Source organism: Canis aureus, chromosome 16 (genome assembly GCF_053574225.1).
Source record: "Canis aureus isolate CA01 chromosome 16, VMU_Caureus_v.1.0, whole genome shotgun sequence".
NCBI lineage: Eukaryota > Metazoa > Chordata > Mammalia > Carnivora > Canidae > Canis > Canis aureus.
In genome coordinates, this window is record NC_135626.1 from 21,582,134 (window position 1) to 21,597,193 (window position 15,060).

A 15,060-nucleotide genomic window follows, 5' to 3' on the forward strand; every position below is an offset into this window, starting at 1 on the left:
TGGAAGGGCTCTTGGAGTCCAACTAGTGGAACTCCATTACTTTTAATATGGGAATCCAAGACTGTAGAAAAGTGACTTGTCCAAGGCCACATATGGTAAATGGGATTAGTAGGGCACTGGATCCCAGCTCCCCAGTCCTGGTCATCTGTCTTAGCTTTTGCTTTCAACAGCTAAGATCCAAATCAGGGATATTAGAGCTGCCACTGAAACCACTTGCTCCCTACAGAAGATCATGCCTTACTTTGGGGACAATGCTGCACCAGCTCCCTGACAAAGTAATGCTGGGTTAACTGGATAAAGGCACAGTGCTCTAAGAAATGGGATAACTGCCTTGTCTCGGTCTTTTTCTCTCATTTTAAAGCCTGTGCTCCTATCGTCAAGTCAGCAATCCAATTAACTGAGATTTTTGAGGAAAGCCTCAACAATGAAAAACTGAAATCTTGATTAGGGAGGCCTGCCCTGCCTCATTAATCCACTGGTTGGTTTGCAGTGGATTGGCCTGAAGTTGGCTTCCCCATCAACTCCAAGATGGTTCTAGAATGCTGATTTAAGGAGATCGAGCCCTCAATCCCAGAGATAAAAATCTTTGCCAGCTGCACTGGCACAGTCCCTGGTTCAGTGGAAAGTCACAAAAAGTACAACATTCTGCTCGGGTCTCCTGAATTAATTATCTTCTTTATTTGGTGTCTTTCTGCAAGCAGGAATATCCAAGGGTTGAGAAAGGCATTTATCCCCCCCAAGGAGCAGAGTGAAGTGGCACTGCCTGCCATTCACACCTTGAGTTACGAGCAAGCCGTTCCTAGCCTTTGTCCTTGGCCTGCCCTTGACTTGGATTCTGCAGGCTCTCTCTCTCTCTCTCTCTCTCTGTCTCTCAGTAATAATAACTGACTTCCTCACATGAGCTGTCATATTCCTCAGACTGGGAAGCTCTTCTGCCTCCATTGCCTTGCTTGGGTTTTGAGACAATATAGGAGTTAGGCAGATATCCAGCTGTCCATTTTACAGGTGAGCATAGTGAGATTCAATGAGGACATAACAGTGGGTGGCAGAGCTAGGGCTTGAAAACAGAGCCTCTGCCTCCACATCTATCCACTTCTTTGTGTAAGATACTACCTCTTTACTTCCTGTGCCATATCCTTTCCCCTTTGTTGTTCTCTAGACTGGTCTTTAGAGGTGGAGTGGACACTCATAGTCTGCCTTCCCAGCACCCATGCATGTCCCCCTTCCTTCCTAAGAGAACTTGGAATCTGTTCAGAAGTCCATCCCTCCCTGGCAGAGAAGAGGGAAGATGAACTCCACCCCTAGACAGGTCTAAGGGTAGTCTCATTTCCCTTGGCAATAGGAAGGATCAAGTGACCCAATTCTGGCCAAAAAGAAGGGAGGCAGAGTCTTTGGTGAGGCTTCTGGTAAAAATTTCTCCTCTTTTTTAAGAGAGGAGAGGTTCTACTTTTTCCTATGGACATTGTTCTGTTCGTGTGTGGTACCCAGGACTGCTGTGGACATCCTGCTGCAAGCCTGAGGGTGAAACCAGTCCTTGAGCAGAGGGAGGACTAGAGTCTGGGTCCCTGGTGGAATAATGAGTGCTGACTGTCGCATCTCTGGGGTCCAGCTTAACTCTGGACTTCCTGTTATGGGAACTCTCCAGGGCCTTACTGTTCATGTGGAGCTAGCAGCATCCTTACTGACTAGAGTCATCCTGCCCTCCTCTCTGATAGATTTCCTCACTCAGCGCTCACCTCCCTTATGCCAGGGGCCTTACCATTACACAAAAAAGAGCAACTTAAAGTAGAGAGTATTTGGGCACTTTCCTATCTCAGGACAAACACTTGGAAGAACTGAGACAATTATGATTTTGCTTTTAATTTTAGTATTAATTGTGTTTTTTGGTCAAATATATACAGTACTCAACAGCCTTAGGGGTGGTGGATACTCCTCCTATTCAAGGAACAACCCTGTCCATGGTCCCTGCTTGGGACAAGGAAGGCCAAGAAATCATGTTCATGTCTCCTTATTTCAAACCAGGCCACAACTGTTTGAATAAGACAGGAATATCTGAGTCAAGAGAAAAGCATCCCAGCTACCAGTTGGCCAACAAAACATGGCCTCTCTTAACAGACAAAATATGAATCAATCAAATTTCTTTTTATCTGAGTAATCTGAACTAAAGACATAGAGCAAAGTCAACAGCCAGTAGAAGAATGGATATAAACAAACTGGGAGGCATATGGTCAGCCAGGTTATGTTATATTACAGCAATGCAGTAACTAAAAGGTTTGCAAACTCTTGGGAGCCACCTGGAGCCTGGAGGCTCTTTCAGCTCTAGGCTCAGTAACTTCTATTTCCAGGATCCACTTTACCACTCCTTGTGATAATCTCTCATTACCTGAGATGTCTTCTCGCAGCTAGAGCTCTCTTCCTTGACATGACGCATGGGGCCCTCAGTGATCTGCCTTGCTTTGAACACCACTATGCTCTCACAGGCACCTGTGTCCTCCGAACTGAGTTGCCTCCACTCCTACAGACATGCCATGTTCTTCTACATCTTTGGTTTACGCTATTCTCTCTGCTTGGCATGTCCTTGTTCTTTGTCCACCTGGTGAGATCATAATCATCTTCCAGAACCCAAACCCAGAAGCCCCTTTGTTCTTTCAAGCATATATTTCCCCTTCCTCTCTGGTGCCCTTTTGCATGCTTTCATTCAAACAGTACCTGTTTAGCGCCTATCATGTGCACTGTGTCATTACTATGAAAAAATGTTGGATAAGGAGATTTTACTAGGTTGAGGGTGGTGGCTATTTCAGTGAGGGCATGATGGAAGGCATCTCTGGGCAGGGTCTGCAGGTGGTGCAAGGATCTGAAGGAGGAGTAGTTCTGGCAGAAGGAACAGCAAGGCAAAATCCTGGGGGTGGGAATATGTCTGGCAGGGGAGAAAGCAAGTGTGGATGAAGTGCAATGAATGAGGGCCAGAGCAATGGTTAAACAATGGGCCAGGGTAAAATGATGTAGAGCTTGGTAGCTTCTGTGGATCACTGCAAGGAATTTGGATCTTGGTCTAAGCAAAAAGGGAAGCTTTGGTGTTGGAGAATTAAGAAAGGAATGGGTGCCATCATCTGATCTATATCTTGAAAAGGTTAGTCTGCCTGCTGGATTGTGGGAAGGTGAGTATAGATGTAGTATTCCAGGCAGAGATGATGGTGGGGCTGTGAAGGGTAAGGAGCTGCAGGACTGGGATCTCCTTTGGAGGAAGAGCCAATAAGACTTGTTGGTGGATTGGATGTGGGAAGAGAGACTGGGGGAAAGAGCAGGATTGAATTTCAGATTGGGGCCTGGGCAATTTTGGTGAATGGAGGCACCAGCCATGAGAGGGAAACAACAAGCAGAGGAATAAGCTTGGGAGTGAAAATCAAGAGTTGGGTTTGGGCATGACACTTATCAACCATATAGTAAGACTTGGTTACAAATCTCAGACTCCTTGAGGAGAAGGGCAGTTCATTATTTTTTTTACCTCTGTCTCTCCCATTCTACTAAGCACAGGTCCTTACAAATAGTAGATACTTGACCCATTATTGATGAATTCTTTGATTGCTGCAATGTACTCATTCCAAAAAAAAAATTGCAAATGGCACCCAGACATCATTGCTTTCATTGGCTTACTTGATCACCACAAGGGCCATTTCATCCTAATTTTTGATGACTCTTCAAATGAAGGTGACCATCACTCGTTAGGTCCAAGTCTGATCTCCCTACTTACCTGTCCCCTCCATCAGCCCTTTCACGGTCAAACAAAATCCAAATAGGTTCCAGGGGAGCCCTCAGGTTACAGACACACTTTAGTAGGCTCTCTATTAGCATGCCTTGGTTCAGAGAGGTGTTATGGTTTGTTCCCGCTGGGTTGTGCCAAATTGGCCAATCAATCATCATTCAGATACTGAACACCTTCTATAATAAGCCCTTGCATCCACTTAGCACTTTGTAGCTTACAAAGCATTTTTATGTAGCCTCTCATTGGACTTGTGCAACCAACCTCTGAGTTGACAGGGCAGATCTCTGGATATTAAATTCCCTATTTCATTTCAACTTCCATAATATGTGGCCAAGGATTTTAACTAAGACTGTTCCCTCTGCCTAAAGTGTCCTTGTTTCTCTTTTGGCCTGGGAAACTTCCACTTAACCTTCCAGAATCATCTTAACTGTGAAATGATATGTTCCCTGACCGCCCCCCCCTCCCCCAGGCTGAATTAATCACTCATTATTTCCTCCTCTGTATTACCTGGGCCATGTGGATGTGCCTATCTATTTAGTTATTGTGCTGTACTGTGTAGCTATAGAGAGGCATAAAATGTATAGTATATGTCTAAGTATCTGTCTCCTCAATAGGTTATAGATAATATTCTCCTTGAGGGGAGGGAATGTAACTCATTCTCAGGGACCCAATGCCTGATATATTCCCTTACACATAGTTAGCAATCAATAAATGAGTGACTATATGGATATTTTAAAAGCTTGAGGTCATATTGTGGGGGACTTTTGCATATTTGTTAAAGAATATGGACCTCAGCCTATAGGCATAAAAGAGCCAATGGAAGCTTGATTTATATCACAAAAGGCAGATGGCAGACTCATTTCATAGGATTTATTCCCCTGAAAGCTGATGAGGTCTGATTTATATCTTCTCTTGAAGGTCAGGTGATGGACTGTTCAGCTCACTCTGTCATTCTCTCTAACAATGGCTTTCATGAGAATGTTATGGTGGGAATGGTGTCAGTGATACACAACCTGTTTTCCCGATTTAGGGAACTTTATGAAATTTCATTTCAACTCATCAAACTTTTATTGAGCATCTACTATGTGCCTGACAGTGAGCTCAATGCTGTGACAATAAAGCAATGTGGTGGGAACCCCCTTTGGAGGAGAGCATGAGGCATGTAGAAATGTGACAAGTCTGGGTCTCAGTCCCCAGTCTTGCAGCCTTCATCCCATGTTGCTGTGATTTGCTCCTAGAGGAGTTGGAGCCTGGCTGTGATGGATGAGCTCCTGTCACTCTCATGACACACTCTCCTGAACCATTTCACCAACACTCAGGTGAACCTGCAGTACCGGGCTGATGGGATGGGCCCCAGGGAGTGGGGCAGTAGAGGGCATCATCAATGATGAATTTAAGTGTCAAAGCTGCTCACCAGAAAACTTAATTGACTTCGTAAGGCTCTTCCTTCTGCCACAAATCCATCCATTCACCCATCTATCCATGCATGCATCCATTCATTTATCTATATACCCATTCAGACTTTAATGTTTAAAGTGCATATCTGTGTGTCTTCATTGTTATATTCATCCATCCATCCATGCATCCATCCATTTATTCTTTCATCCATTCATTCCTATCTTTATGCTTAAAAAACACATCTGCCTGTCCTTATTGGTGAAAATTCATCTGTTCATCCATCCATCCACCCATCCATTCACTTAAGACTTTATCTTTAAAGCATGTATCTTTCTTTGCTGAAAAACCGCAAGTGGCTTTTATGTGCCACAACCTAGAAGTAAAGTCCTTTATCTCAACATCCACAATTAGCCTTTATTTCCTGATCATATGAACATAAGCAGCCAGGTGGCTCTGCTCATCTTCCCCTGGCTGGCTGGATCTTGCCTCCTCTCCTTTTCTCCCATCATCCTCCCTTCCTAAGTACCCTTCTAGTCACTCCCATATATTTCTTCCTTGTTGCTGTCTAACTCGTTATCTACTCAGATCTTTACCCCCTCATGAGACTGTCCACTCTAATTTTACACCAATTGTTTGTCTCCTGGGTGGTTTATCCCTTCTCTGAACTCCTAAAGCTCTTAGCATCTGACTTACCCTTTGGACCCTTGGCCCCTATATCCTCATATTTTTTTATTTTTATAAATGTAGACATTCTCCCCTGAGAGGCCTGCCTTTGGTCAATACAGGTGACCTTTAAACAAAACAGGGGTTGGGGTACTGATGCCCTGCATATTCAAAACTCCACTTAAAACTTTTGATTCCCCAATACTTAACTACTAACAGCCTAATAGGTAGCCCTATAGCTAACATAAATAGCTGGTTAACATGTATTTTGTACATGTGCTATAGACTGAATTCTTACAATAAAGTAAGCTAGAGAAAAGAAAATGTGATTAAGAAAGCCATAAGGAAGAGAAAATATATTCACAGTACTTAATTGTATTTATTAAAAAAAGGATCCATATATAAGTGGACCTACATAGATTAAACTCACATTGCTCAAGGGTTAATTGCACTACTGAGACTAATTTCTTTGACCCTGTCCCACCTAGCCCTGAACCCATCAGGGCTCAGAAAAGTCAGGAATGAGTCTCATTACTCCAAGTCTTGTGCCCATTTTTGTAGGCTTAAATCCTGGGCACCTGTGGGGCCCTAGTCTGAAGCCCTTATTCTCAGACCATCAGTATGTACAAGGACAGTGCAGGGTGGGTCTCACATAGAAGCCAGCTTGGCCCTAATATCTGTGTCACTCTTCAGGGACCTAGCACTGGGATAGAACCTGCTTCCCAAATCTGATGAGTGTTTTCTGTACCTGACTGGTCCTAGGGAACCATGCCACTGATCTTGACCAGGCTGGCTGACTGGTTCTTCTTATCTTGCTTAGCTCAGTTCAGGTAACTACAACTAATGTTGAGGTTTCCTGGATAACTCTACTCATATGTCCTGGGCCTCAGCAGGGGTGACTGGAGTAGCTTCTCATATTCCACATGGGCTTTCTCCATATGGCCTCTCCAACCTTCAGGAGGTCAGACTAAGTTACTTCAGACTGTGGCAATCTCAAGGTTCCAGTAGTGTGAAAACAAAAGCTGCATGAGCTCTTGGGACCTTGGCTCTAGAATTAACTCCATATCTCCTCCTTCACATTCTACTGGTCAAAGCATGTCATAAGCAGCCCAGATTCAAGGGTGGGGAGTGATTTCATTTCCTGATGGGAGGAGCTCTAAAATATTGGGGCTGGGTTTTTCGATCTATCCACTTCATCTCCCCTGGCCCATCTACCAGGCTGATCTCCCTGGTAGTACATTTTTCCAGATTAAGCCCAAGTGCACCACTTTTGGAAACAGTAAACAATACTATGGGCTCTTACTTCTGGGTCACCTAGAGCATCTTCCTGTTAGGATAGTCCAACTCAAGTATATGGTCTAGGAGTGAAGGGACTGTGTCTAGATACCAGTCAGTCTCTACAAACTATCCTACTGCATATTTTTTTTATAGTAGTTACCATTATCTAAAGTCTACCTTTTGTTACTGCATGCTGCTTTGTTTTATTTCGTTTACTTGCACATTGTTTCATCCACCAAAATGAGAACTTCATGTAGGAACTCTTTTTTTCTACTGACAGATTAGGAGCACCTAGAAGCATACTTAGCACATAGTAGGTCTTCAGTAAATATTTTTTGAATGGATTCAAGCTCCCTGATGATTATGATCAAGACTTATACCCATTCATAGCCCCTCTCCCAGTTCTTGTCAGTGGAAGATACCCATAAACATCTGTTATTTCAAGATAATTAATGGATAATTCATTCGTTGATTATGCATGGTGTGAAATGTCATGAAGATTCCAGAGAATCTCTTTGTGTACATTTTACAAATGTTTCTAAGAGTCTTACATTTGTCCTGACAGGGTCCTGGTCATTGGAAGAGTATAATTTCTTTGGTAAGACAAAATCTGAACATCTGTAAAGAAAAGAGGATTTTGTCTATTTCATTCAAATTCTTTCAAATAAATTCATCTCAGCCACTCAGCTGTATGCTAGGTGGACATTCAGATGTATGCTGGGTGGACATTCAGATGTATGCTTGGTAGACATGAAAAATAAAAAGTAAAATCCCCACTACAGCTATCTCTCAAGACTTCCCAGACTTTTGTTCAATTGGGGCTATTCACTAAGGTAAAGTTCCAGGTTATAGGAAACATTATATGGGAGAGATTTTTGGTCTTTTCTCTGGTAGGAAATAGAGATTGTATTCTATTTCCTCCTGAAGCTAGAAAATTCAGTGCTCAGTCTATAGTAGCCAACTGACCACATCAAGCAATGTGTTCAGTTTACACCAGCCAAGAGGTGGATGGACTTGAATGAAATACTATTACATGTACTAGCAGGGTTGTGTTGGAGGCTGCTTACCCCCAATGAATGTGGCTTCTTCACCCAAGAGCTTGTATGGAACCACTATTGGTTCAGTGCCCAGAGACCTCAGAGAGATCCTATATGGCATGGCAAAGAATGAGGGGCACAGTGAGCCTACTGTCCTTATTACATCTCCACCACTGGCTATAAGTAGAGGAGTTCTAAAACTGAGGGTAGGAAACTCCTGACTCCAGATCCAAGTGATGATAGGACCAGATTTTCAAGCTTGTCTATAAATCAAATCTTATTACACAGGGCCCAACTGCTTACTTGAATTAAGGCTGAGTCAGTGTGAGGAGCAGTACCAATAAGTATTTCTATATATGACAGGAGACCAGCCCTTAGGGAGAGCCCCATAGGAGTGACTGGTTTTCCATGAACTGGCCTAGTTGTAAGCTATGATCTCCAGGGACAATCCCATTTTCTGCCCTCACTTGCTTTCAGCCATCTGCATTGCCTGTACCCCATGATGGGCCCACTCCACTTGTCATTGCTATCCCCAGGGAATGTTACAAACACCTGCATATTAGAACTTGAAGGTGACTATGGAGACATCTGGGATCTCTTCCAGCGAAATAACCTTGCTCTCAGCATCTGAAACTAAGGCCTTCCAAAAACACACAGATATCAATCTTCAGAGGGGCCATAAGACTCATCAAGAAGGTGAAATATGGGCTTCATGGCACACATTTGCATGGATAAGCCATGGCCACATAAGGGATTCAGAGTAAGAAAGATGGCAGATTCTCCCCCTTAGGAACCCTTTCCTGAATACCTTGCACCAACCTGGGTTAAATGGGTCCACTAGACCATTTAGAAGACACTGCCATTTTATTTTATGTGTCATTTTGTTTTATTTATATTACAAATACACAAAAATATAGAGAAGAATAGGATGCCTACCACCTTCCTTAGGTAATGAAACTTTATATATACAACAGGAGCCCTCTGACTTTCCTGGATGCTATTTCGTCCTACTTTCCTTCCCCAGAGATAACCATCATCCTGAAATGGATAGTCTCATGCCAATATTCACATTTCTAGTATATGTGTGATAATAAACATCAGCTTTGTCAACAGTTTTGCCAGTATTAGATCTTTATATGCATAAGTACTATTTCAGGATTCATTGTAATTTTTTCTTTCCTCGAGCTCTTGCTATTTAACCATATTGATGTGTGCTATTTATTCATTTAATCATCTATTTCCCTTTTGATGGTATGTTAAGTTGTCTCTAATTTTTTGCTACTAAAGTGCTGCCATTAACTTTCTTGCTTGCATTTCTCTCTGCACCTGGAGGTGGAGTTCTCTTGGGTAGACTTGCTCCATTTAGTTATGTGAAGCTTCAATTTAGGTGTTGTGAAATTGCTCCCTAAAGTGGTTGTATCTGCATTAGCTTGAGTTCCCATTATTCTACAATCCAACCAGCACTTGGTACTCTCGCACTCTTTAAATTCCTGCCCATTTAATGGTGAGAAATGACACCTTATTCTTGCTTTAATTTCCATTTCCCTGATGACCAGTAAGTCAGGCTTATTGACCATTTCTGTTTCCACTTCTTTATCATACTTCTCCATATCATTTTTCATTGTTCTATTGAATTGTTGATCTTTTCTCATGTTGATTTATAGCAGAATATCTTAACAGCAGCACTATTGACATTTTGGACTGGGTGATTACTTCTTCTGGGAGACTGCTCTGTGATTGAGGCAACTTTAGCAGTGTCCCTGGCCCCTTCTGACTAGATGCCAGCAGCAAGTCCTCCCCCTCATCTCAGTTGTGAGAAGCATGCCTTCAAGCATTACCAAGTCATCCTCAGTTGAGAATATTATAGGAGTACTTTATTTTTCATGGATGTCAATCCATTGTCAGATATACAGATTGAATATATCTTCACAAACATATCCTGGGATAGTCAATAGATCTGGTTCTTTTTTTTTTCCTCAGAAGCTTTGCTTTGGAGAAAGGAAGACAGAACAGTCTATACTATACTCAAAGTGCTAGTGTGGGTCTCTATCTTTCCATCTTTGCTTCAAATCTACTAGGTATGTGTTGATATCTCTAGTTCACAGATGAAGAACCGAGTCTAGTAATTTGTCCAAGGGGACTCAGTCCTTCTAGCAGAAACAGTATAAATTCAGATCTGTCTAGCTGCTTCAGCAGGATAGAAAGAATGTGTCACTAGGAATGGGGAGGTCTGGATTTTTGTCTCGGCTTTGTCACTAGGTGGCTGTATGATGATTACCTATCCTCCATGCCTATTTCCTCATGTGATGAAGAAGAGGGTGGACACAGATCTTACTATGCCAGTTCATTATACCAACAAAGAATAGTGATTGAGAGCAGAATCTGGAGCCAGCGCTGCCAGGATTGGGACCTGGTTCTGCTACTACCTACTGGGTGATTTATTGCTGATCACGTCCATGCCTTGTTTTCCTCATCTGAAGATGGAAATTCATATAGCACCAAAGTCCTAGGGCTTTTGTGAGGACTAGATGAGACAATCCATGGAAAGGACTTAATTAATAGTGGAAGTTCCATACATGCCATAGAATGTCATGATATTCCCACAAATAGGTGACTGGTTAGTCTGGATTGAGAAGCAGTGTGGAATGCAGATTATGAGACAAAAAAGCCCCATAATATTTCGCTACCTTTATATGTAAATAATGATACTCAGTAAAGTTTTGTCACTAGGCAGCCCTCTTCAATTGAAAGCTGAAGAAAAGAGCTCTTTTGTAGGTTATATGATGATGGCACTTTAAAAAAGTATTCAAGACTACTAATGGCTTGTCCTTTCTGGAGAGAATTTCACATCCCTTCTCTGATCTGTGGGCAGCCCTGGGCAACCAGGCACTGTGATCTGCAAAAACTCTGCAAAGATAAATTTTAACCCAGGGGCACTTGGGGATCAGAGTCTGAACTAGGGTCTAAATGCACACCTGCTTTGCTTTCCTTTCCATGAAAACCGTATTTAAAATGAGAAAGTCAAGCTGCTCCGGCCTCAGTAGACTCATGGGGAGCGGGTCAGATGACCAGCAAGCAAGGCCCCCTCCCACAAAGAGGGAGATGAGGGGCTCTTTAAACATGCATGCTCAGAGAGCAGGGGCTGTCATAGCTAATGGCTCTGCAGACTCTGAGACAGGCTGCCTGTCGAGTGCAACAGTGATTAGTTAACACATGGAAATAAAAGCCCATTTAGAACAGAGCCCATCATTTATTTATAGTAATCCAGTGCAAGGTTTTGTTTTTTTTTTTAATAAAAACACTAGACATAGTTCCTATTCAAAACCAAACCATCCAAATAGCTTTCAAACTTACCTTCTCACTCACTCACTTTCTGCTTTATCTCCTCCAGGAAGCCCACCTAGACTGACTTGGCTAAGCCCTGCCACCTTCAGCTTTCAGGCTTTCATTCTCCTCCAACCTGCTGTGTACGTGGAGCCACTACTGGATGATGTTCTCAGATTCCTCTGTGTGTATTCTTGGATTTCTCTGTGCCTCTGTATGTCTTTTTTTTTTTTTTAAAGATTTTATTTATTTATTTATTTATTTATTTATTTATTTGAGAGAAAAAGAGAGAGAGAGAACAAGCCGAGGGAGTGGGTGAGGGAGAGGGAGAAGCAGGCTTCCCACTGAGCAGAAAGCCTGATGTGGGGCTCAATCCCAGGACCCAGGGATCATAACCTGAGCCAAAAGCAGATGTTTAACCAACTGAGCCACCCAGGCACCCCCTCTGTATGTCTTTGATAAATGACAAGAGCATAGGTTTAGAGAGAACTCAGTTCAGCTACTTCCAGAACTTCCCAGCTTCATGACCTCAAGCAATGGACTCTCTTGGCCTAGGCTGGCTGCAAATAGAGGTATTACTTGTAGTTAGATGTATGAAGCCCACAGTCTGGTGCTTAGCATAGAGCAGCCACCCTTTTCCTATCCTGGGTAAGCTTTGCATCTTTCTTTTTCATTCCTTCTTAATTCCTGGCAGGAAAAGCAGGATGGCATATAAAGGGTAGGTTCTGGAACCAGACTGCCTTATTTTGAGCCCTGCAATACTTCTAACCATTTGTGTGACTTTGGGTGACTTCAGCTCATGTTGCTTCAGTATCTTCAACTGGAAAATGGAATGATAACGGTTCCTACCTCACTGGGTACCTGTGAGGGGTAACTGAATACTCAGTAAAAACTCAGTGCATCCCTGTGTTCTTGGTATAGCAGGGAAGACATGGGTGCTAAGAGTTACTACTTCTTGCCCACAAGCACCATCCTGGCACATGCTAAGAAAGGACAGAGCACCTGCTTTTTGAGTTTGACACACCTGAACTGGAATCACATCAGTCCCACCAGGGTGGTCCTAGGGAAGGTACAGAATGTCTCTGGGTTCCAATTTCCTTCTCTGGAAAACAGGGGTAATAGTGGCACCTAACACAACAACCTGGGTGATCCTGGAAGCAGATCCCACCCCTTCCCCCTCTCCTGAGTCTCCAGAAAGAGCCCAGACTGGCTAATATCCTGATTCCAGTCTTGTGAGACTCTATAGCAAGGCCATGTGACTCTTGACCTAAGAACTGTGAACTAATGCATGGGTGTAGTTTTAAGTCATTGAGTTAGTAGTATTTATTGAAACAGAAAATGAGCACTGTCTAAAAGATAGAAGATGTCACTTGAGGAGGGGTATTGAGGAATTGTGAGCTCCTGGAGGGCAGAACTGATATCACTTATTTGGAGCCCCCAGAACCTGGTATATAACATATACTCAATGAGTATTTATAGATGAATGCATCAATGGATACATTTTTTAAAATGAGCAAGAAAAAAAATCCAGTCTCAGCCAATAAATAATTTTCCAAAAAGCTGCAGGTGCCAGGATGTGCTCAACCAAGAGGCAGAATAGCTGACAAATGAGTGTTTAAAGAGCACATATGATGTCTGGAGCTTGAGATCTAATCTCAGCTCAGTCTGTTAGCTGTGTGATGTTGGGAAAGTTACTAACCCTCTCTGTGCCTTGGTTGTCCCATCTGTAAAATGAAGATAAAATAACAACTACCTCACAGGGTTCTCAGAAGGATTAATTAAAGGAATGCATAACAAGCTCTTAGAATGGTAGCTTGCCAGTTGCAAATAGTCAATAAATATTTGGTATTATTTCACAGACAGTTCGAATTCTCCAAACTTAACCTTTATTTTTCCAACAATGTGCATGATTCATCTCCATGCCCCATTCCTTCATACTCACTCCAAGCCTTGTTGTTTTTCTTCTCTATAAAACAAAGAATTAACCTTAAAAAACATTTTGCAACCTTAAAACTTCTATCACTTTAAAGAGTATTGGACACTTCTTGTAATTTAGGTAAATTCCCTTACTTCTCACTACTGCTGGCTTTTCAAAGTGCAATTCATCAGCAGACAATATCACAAAGAGAGGGTTGGATTGAGAGTTGTCTGGCTGCTACTCCATTTCCCAAAAAGAAAGAGTTTGGGGACACCAGTGACTTCCACAAAGCTAGAAGCCCAGACCAGCAGTGGCTTGACTTGCATGAGGCAAAGCTGCCTTCTCAATGGCCTCATTGATTAGCTGAGCTGAGAGAAGAGGAGGCTCCTCTCAGTTTTGTTGCAATTGTTTCTTTATTGGACCCATAGTGCCTCGTATTCCATAAACCCATAAACCAGAAGCGGGCACAATCTATTCCTAATTATAGTGGGTCAGCTGATCTGGGTTGCAAATTGTCCACAGCAAACCTTGTTCCCACATTATTGACAAGATTGTCACTTGCCCTGCCTAAGTCTATTTTGGCATAAATGGCTCTATTTCTGATTGGCATAATTAGCCCTATATTAAAACTATGTGTGTGTAGCTATTTTTCTACCTGTCTCCCCACCTAGAAGACTTCAAAGGGGGCACCTGTCTATCCATCTGTCAAACTGAGTTTGATTTTACACCCCGACCATGACCTTCCTTCCAGGATGGAAGAAAGGGGCTGGGTCATCACAGCTATGTCCACATTCAACACAAAGCATCAAGACTTGAACTCCAGCACAGTGTCTATCCTGCTCAGGCTGCTGCTTTGCATCCAGGTCCAGGGATAATCTCAGTTTCCACATCCTCCTGAGCCGGGTCTTCAGCATGTTGCTTCTGGAACCTTCCCAGACTATTGTGAAGCCCAGAGCAATAAACACACCAACGTTCAAGGGTAAGCACTCATGGAGACTCCTAACTCTGGGAAAGGAACAAGGGGTCGTGGGAGGGGAGCTGGGCAGGGGGATGGTGACTGAGTGATGGGCACTGAGGGGGGGTACTTGACGAGATGAGCACTGGGTGTTATACTATATGTTGCCAAATTGAACTCCAATAAAAAATACAAAAAAGGGGGGTAAACACTCATGCAGCTTGTGAAGCCTCATGCAAATCCCATAATTGGTAGTTGGCTGACACTTGCCAGTTTTATTAGACCACAGCGTAGACAGTTAAGAACAAACTGTGTTTGGTTGCTCTGTGGCTGAGAAAGTATATTGATGACAGCACAGCTGACCTTGCAGGTCCTAGGTGGGCATGTTCTGGGGCTCCTAGAGCAGAGCGAGCTTGGGTAAGCCTCTGCTTGGGTTTAGCTTAGCCAGAGCTATAAGCCCTTTGAATTCTTTCCTTTCCCTTGCCTCAGCCCTGAACCCTTGGCAAGGTGCAGGAATCTGTTTCCATAAAACCAATTTATTTTTCCATTTATTTGATTAATTGAAATTGCTAATACTCTGGCCTCAAGGTCGTAAACACTGGGTAATAAAACCCCCTTTACATCTGTCCAGTGCTTTAGTGTTCGTTAAGCACTTTCACATCTATTATCTGATGTGACCCTTAGAACAACCCTGCAAAGTAGGCAGGGAAGAGATTATAATGGC

The 15,060-nt window shown here is 42.9% G+C and overlaps 1 protein-coding gene across 2 annotated transcripts in view; it reads right to left on the reverse strand.

The window, feature by feature from the left end:
* The window catches only part of ASIC2 (acid sensing ion channel subunit 2), a 994,452-nt gene that overhangs the window by 502,315 nt on the left and 477,077 nt on the right, over positions 1-15,060 (reverse strand). The gene's annotated exons all lie outside the window — the stretch shown is intronic.